Genomic DNA, 7,406 nt, shown 5'->3' on the forward strand with positions numbered 1-7,406 from the left:
ACTTCCTATGCCAGACCCAAAAACACAGCACTTCAAAATCAGAAGGATCTGCGGAGGAAAAAAATACTTAATAGAGCACTTGTTGGCTGTTAGAAAAATTCTCTGCAGTGAGTCGCCATTCCTCTCCCCCATTTGCACCCCCTGCCCTTAGCATTCTTCCTCGGAGCCGAGTGACCAGTTGTACCACCACCAAGACCATGCAATGGATCTGAAGCCACCTCTCACGTCCGTATTCATGAAACAGCCTCTCCGGGAGCCAGGTCCTCCCCTCTGCTGTTAGCAAAAGAGGATTTGGCTCCGAGTTTCCCAAATTCCGCCGCTCAAAAGAGCAGAGTGCCATGATCTGTATGGTTTTTTTGTTTGTTTTCTTTTTTGGCTGCACGGCATGTGGGATCTCAGCTCCCCAGCCAGGGATCAAACCCGTGCCCCCTGCATTGGAAGCGCTGAGCCTTAACCACTGGACGGCCAGGGAAGTCCCTGTAAGTTTTAAATTTTAATTACGTGCTGAGCCCATTGGTGGGGGAGAATGAGAGTTGGGGCGGTTGGTCAAGGAGTTTATCTCAAAAACGATCATTAGTAAAATTAGTCTGCTCCCAAGACCAGAGTCTTTGCTAAACTTCCCTGTCCTTTGGCTTTAGAGATGATCTGTCCGTCCTTTCAGCTTTCAGTTTAGGAAAGGGTGAGGGGAGGGCGTGCACTGAGAGGAGGAATATGCCTTCTTCCAGATGCTGTTGAAAGCTAAATTCTTCCCCCTGAATCCTGGACTCCAAATCATCCAACAACCTTCCCCTCTGTCCCCACCCTAGCACGGATCATTGCCACCTCCCTCCTGCTGAAACAGTTGAGTCTCCTTGCCTCTAGTCTATTTTCTGTAATTCCTCTCCCACTCCACAGTGTGATTTTTTTCTAAAGCACAGATACGATCATGTATATTTTTTTCCCCTTAAAACCCTTCAGTCTGCCAATGTGATAGCTGTGTGACCTGTGAGCCGTATCTGGTTTGAGAACCAGCTTGACTTGGCCCATATGTTTTAAAAACCTAGGACTGTCATATCAAAACCTGGATTTCCAGGGACTTCCCTGGTGGTCCAGGGGTTAAGACTCCACGGTTCCACTGCAAGGGGCCTGGGTTCGATCCCTGGTCAGGAAACTAAGATCTCATGTGCCACACAGCATGGCTGAAAAATAAAAAAATATACTTTTTAATTAAACAAAACAAAAACACACCTGGATTTCCAGCCTCTCTTGGAAACTGGAAGATCTGGTCACACTGGGCCAACCATTCCTGTCTGGTAAGCGTCTGCTGAAGCTGAGAGTAGCTGCACCCTTGAGACAAGGCGAGATTCCCCGTTTGCCACAGCCCTCACCCCTCCCTGTTACCTGACATGCCTGCTCTCTGTGGGATTTTAAGTTTGTCACCTCTGCTCCAGGTTAAAGGTCAAGTTCCTTGGGTTGGTCTACAAGGCCCTTCACAGATGGTTCCCAAACTAATTTTCCAGTGTCATTCTCCTGTCACTTTCCTCCTCACACCCTACCTGTGAGTCTCTGAACTTCTAACAAATAAACGTGTCCACCAAACAGCTACATTTAGCTCCCTCACCAATCCAAGAGGTCCTTGGAGATAAAGTCCATGTTCTTGACAGTAAGGGCCTAGAAGAAGGATCTGATGATTAACTCCTACTTTTACTGAGAGCACATATCCGCCACTTTCACTCTGTGGACCTTTGTGATTGTATAAGAAGATGCTAAGTGATGGGGGGGAAACTACCATAGGCTGGAATGCCGCAAAATGAGGCTGGGTGGGTGATCCTGAGTCCTGCCTCAATATGGTCAGGCTGGATTTTTCAACACATGGAAAAGATTCTTCCTTCTGGGTTAGCAGACACCATCGAGATTCTTGTAAACACTAACACAAGTGTTTCCCTTTTCCCGAATGACTAATACTTGCCTTTTTTTTTCCACATCCTTTCTGTTTTGTCAATCACCTTCCGCTCCCTCTCTCTTCCTCCCGCTAGAGTTAGCAGGGGATTAAGGAAGAAAAGATAGGTTTCTCTTTATCTGAAAGTCTACTGCTGATAATAGGGGAGGCTGTGAATGTGTGGGGATGGAGGGTTTGTGGGAAATCTGTGTGTCTTCCCCTCAATTTTGCTGTGAACTTAAAACTGCTCTAAAAAAAAAGTCTTAAATTTTCTTTAAGCCAAATTTCATTACTGTTCTTATTTTTACTTCTAGCTACCAATTACAATGCCTGATATAAAATAGAGGCTTGGGACTTCCCTGGCAGCCCAGCGGTAAAGACCCCACGCTTCCACTGCAGGGTGCGCGGGTTCGATCCCTGGTTGGGGAACCGATATCCCACATGCCATGTAGCACGGCCATAAATAAATAAATAATAAAATAGAGGCTTTCTTGATTAAAAAAATGTTTACTCAGTGAACCTCTGAGGCACCTTATCTACATGCTTCAGGATCTGCCAAATGAGCAAGATGTTATCTGCTGTCTGGAGCTGAGTGTTTACTAGGAGAAATAAGACAAGTGCATAAATAACAATAAAGGAAAAGCAAATTGAATAAGTGGTTTAAGGCAATATTTTCCACAATGTGGTAGACATGCCACAGATGATACGTGAGATGACTTTAGATAATGGAGAGTAATATCCATATGGACTTTGACTTTATAGCCATGACTTTAATATGTGTTCGAAAAAAATACGGCTGGTTTATTGGAGTTTTGTGAGTGGGGGGATGAGGGAGAGTTGTTAAAATTTCTAGGGGCAGAAACAGAAGGAACAGACATTCCGGAAAATGAGGATCCTGGAAAAAGTAAGGTGGAGGGGGCATCTGAGGAACATTCGGGGAGTCTGGAATTTGGAGTCTATGTTGCAGAATCATAAGGAATAAAACAGGTCACGTTGAGTGGGGTTGTTTGGCAGAGGACCTTGAATTCAGTGGCAGGGGGAACTTTTTTTTTTTTCTTTTTATACAGCAGGTTCTTATGGAGGAAGCTTTTTTTTTTTTTAACTTATTTTATTTATTTATTTATTTTTGGCTGCATTGGCTCTTTGTTGTTGCGCGCGGGCTTTCTCTAGTTGCGTTGAGTGGGGGCTACTCTTCGTTGTGGTGCGCGGGCTTCTCATTGCGGTGGCTTCTCTTGTTGCGGAGCGCAGGCTTGAGGCGCGTGAGCTTCGGTAGTTGTGTCACGCAGGCTCAGTAGTTGTGGCGCACGGGCTTAGTTGCTCCGCGGCATGTGGGATCTTCCCGGACCAGGGCTCGAACCTGTGTCCCCTGCATTAGCAGGCGGATTCTTAACCACCGCGCCACCAGGGAAGCCCTGGAGGAACCATTTTTGAGTGAGTGATGTTGTAAAGGATCGGAGGCAGGAGACGAAAAAGCAACAGGCTTTTGATAGATGTCCCCCTCCGCTTCTCCTGCCTACCCTGGAGCCACAGTACTGCCCACTGCTGTCACCTGGGAATTCTGCAGGGTCAGAGCCCATGACTTCTCTTTCTAGTGTGTTCCATGGTGAGCCATAGGGGCAATGTTATCAAGGAGCATGGTGTCCCAGATAACTGAAGCCCTTGAGTACCAACACTTTTAAAATAAAGTTCACATCAGACAAAGGGAACTGTTAGCACCATCCATCAGGTAGCTCAAGCCATAGCTTGGTTCCCTCTTCCTTGCTAGCCGCATCCCCATCTACAGATCATACGCCCTAAATCTCTCTCCACCCACACTACTACCACTTTTTCAAATATTTATTTATTTATTTAGGCTGTTGCAGCCTGTGGACTCTTAGTTGCGGCACGCATGTGGGATCTCGTTCCCCGACCAGGGGTCGAACCCGGGCCCCCTGCACTGGGAGCCCGGAGGCTTGCCCGCTGGACCCCCAGGGAGGTCCCCACACTGCTGCCGCTTTGGCTGGTCCGAGTTTCTAGAGGAAACAACCACCTCCTGATTGGTCCTCCTGTTGCGCTCCTCCTCCAACCCGTCTCCCAAAACTCAAACCTGATGATGTCACCCGTCACCCACCAACCCAGCTGAATGCTCCCATGCTTCCCTGTTTTCCTTAGCAGGGAATTCAAGGAACTGGCCTCAACATCCAACAGGAGGCATAGCAGTGTTTAGTGTCCGAAGGCTGTCTTATAGGGACCGCTGGGAACCCATTTCCCTTCCCTCCTAGTGCTGGAGAACTCCTCTTTTGTTGGCTTCAGCAACTTCCACTAGAATTTTCTAAACACAATGACGGAAACGTTCTGTAATATACCTGTAGCTCTTGAGCACTTGAAATTGGGGCTAGTGGGCACTGAATTTTCAATATTATTTCATTTTCATTAGTTTAAATTCTAAGAGCCACATGTGGTTTGTGGCTACCATACAGGGAGCCCAGGGGATACCTCTTCCTCCAGCCCCCAAGCCTCCTGTGCTTCTCCCTCTCTAGTCTGGGTTAAACCCTCTTCTCTGCCCATATCTGCCACTCACACACTGACCGCGCAGGATTGTGACAGTTTACCTGTGTGTCTCCCCCCCGCCCCTTGTCTCCACGAAGCCTAGTGCTGGGTCTGATTCAGCTCTGCCAGCCCAGACTGTAGCCTGGCGCCAGAGGGACACACAGGAAGTATGTCTTGAGTAAACGAATGAACTAGTGGACGAATGACTCCCGACAGACCTCTCTGTATTTTACTTATTCTCCCGGCTCTGAGGAGACACAGGAAGGGCAGGTGGAAAGGACTTGCGACCACACCTGCCAGGCTGATCTGGTGTGAGCTTGGAGCTCTTGGACCCCGCCGGGCCACCTCCCCCGATGCTTTGTGAGATAACATGGCACTTTGCACGTGACAGGGGCAGGCAGTGGACATTCCCTGCGGGACCGCCCGGCAGGTGGCAAGAGGGGGGAGTGTGTGTGTGGCGGTGTGTTAGGGACGCCCACTCCTCCTGGTGTGTCTCTTGCACTCCTGCACCTCGACCACACTCGTAACACTTCCGACGTCAGGAGTGTGGGATTTTTCTTTTTCCCCACGCCACACGATTCTCTGTGACACCACCTGGGTGTCCTACAGTTTGATTCAATTCTGGCACTAACCAGAGTTAGCCCAGACCTCACGGGTTAAAGGTTCGGTCCCATGAGACTGCCCCCCACTTTGGATGCTAATTGCAAGTTGTGGGTCCCCTAGATACCTACAACTTATGTCCGACATGGCTGCAATTCGAGGTTCCCGTGACACCCCTCCTCAGATTCGAGCATATGCTAGAACAGCTCACAGAACTCAGGGAAACCGTTATGTTTACCAGTTTATTATATAATGAAGGATGTGATAAAGAGACAGAAGAACAGCCAGATGAAAGGTATGTAGGGTGAGGCCTGGAAGGGTTTTGCGTGCAGGAGCTTCTGTCCCCATGAAGTTGGGGACCTCCTGGTTCATGAATGTGTTCACCAACCCAGAAGCTCCCCAAACCTCATAGAATTGGGATTTTTGTGGCGGCTTCATCATGTAAGCACGGTCGCTCATTAACTCCATTTCCAGCCCCTCTCCTTTCTCTGGAGAATGGGGGGTAGGGCTAAAATTCCAAGCCTCTAATCATGGCTCAGTCTTTCTGGTAACCAGCCCCCATCCAACAGTCCATTAAGAGTCACCTCATTAGATGGGACTTCCCTGACAGTCCAGTGGTTAGGACTCTGAACTTCCACTGCAGGGGGCTTGGGTTCGATCCCTGGTCGGGGAACTAGGATCCCACGTGCTTCGAGGCATGGCAAAAAAAAAAAAAAGTCACCTCATTAGAACACGAGGCAATCCTATCACCCCGGAAATTCCAAGGGATTTAGGAGTTCTGTGTCGGGAACCGGGGGCAGAGACCAACATATATATTTCTTATTATGTCATAGGTAGAAATCCAGGGCCTCTGCTTCTCCAAAACGCCTTTCCCAATCAGAGACCCGGTATGTGACCGTGTTATCTTCCTGAGGCTGCTAGAACAAATTACCACAAGCTTGGTGGCTTAAAACAACAGAAATGTATTCTCTCCCAGTTCTGGAAACTAGAACTCTGAAATGAAGGTGTCCGTAGCGCTGGGCTCCCTCCAGAAGCTCTAGGGAAGAGTTTGTGCCTCGCCTCTTCCAGCTTCTGGGCACTGTTGGTGGTCCTCGGCTTGTGGCCACATCACTCCAGTCTGTCTCCATGGTCACATAGCCTTCTCCTCCTTGTACCTCTTCTATGGACACTTGTCATTGGATTTAGGGCCCAGATAATCCAGAATGATCTCAGGATCACTAACTTAAATACTGCAAAGACTCTTTTTCCAAATAAGGTCATATTCACAGTTTTGGGGGGTTAGGATGTGGACATATCTTTTTTTTGAGGGGTGACCGCTCCATGCATTACAGTGACCTTCTCTTTTTCTTTTTTTTTTTTAAGAGTCCTTTATTTATTTATTTATTTATTTATTTATTTATTTACGCTGAGCAGCTTGTGGGATCTTAGTTCCCCAACGAGGGATTGAACCCAGGCCCTCGGCAGTGGAAGCACGGAGTCCTAACCACTGGACCACCAGGAAGTCCCTACAGTGACGTTTTCAATGTCAGTGTTTGAGTCTCAGAGTTCCTTTCTCTACCAAACTATTTCAAAATGCCTTCTCTGGAAGGGACGAGGAACTACTGACTGAATTTATGGTGTAAATGATTTATCACATTTTTCGTTTTGTTTCCTGCTACAGCCCAGGAGAAAGCTCGGGGCCTGAAAGTTAAGGAGAGAGCTGGGTATTGCTTCACCGGGTGATCAGCAGAGAAGTTACCCTGACCTGACACAAGCTGACAAGGAAGTTCCTCACCATTTCAAAATGAGTCTTAAAAATTGCAAACAATGTGTTTTTTCCCCCTAGGTATAAAGTGTAAGAAAAATTAAAAAGAGAGGGGGGAACTATAGATTCAAAGAGATTTAAGAGATATAGGGAGTTCCCTGGTGGTCCAGTGGTTAGAATTCTGTGCTTTCACTGCTGTGGCCCCGGGTTCGATCCCTAGTCAGGGAACTAAGACCCAGCATGCCATGCAGCATGGCCAGAAAAAAAAAAAAGTTTGAGGGCAGAGAGTTCTGGGTTCCAATTCCATCAAACATGAATCAGTTATGCAAACTTAAACAATACATTTCACTTTTCTGAGCCTCAGTTTTCTAGTTTTCAAAATGAGAATAATAATAGTGCTTATGTCATAATTTTTAAGGAGATTAAAAGTGTTCTTGAATATAAAAAGGGCAATGTCAGGTAGGTGGTTGGATATATGAGCCTGGAACTCAGAGGAAAAGTCTGTGTGAGAGATATAAATTTGTGTATCATATGTATGCTAATAATTGAAGCCTTGTTATGAATGACATCACCCAGGAAAAGAGCAGAGATAATGGGCAAGGCCCAGGACTGTGC

This window comes from Physeter macrocephalus, chromosome 19 (assembly GCF_002837175.3).
Source record: "Physeter macrocephalus isolate SW-GA chromosome 19, ASM283717v5, whole genome shotgun sequence".
Classification (NCBI taxonomy): domain Eukaryota; kingdom Metazoa; phylum Chordata; class Mammalia; order Artiodactyla; family Physeteridae; genus Physeter; species Physeter macrocephalus.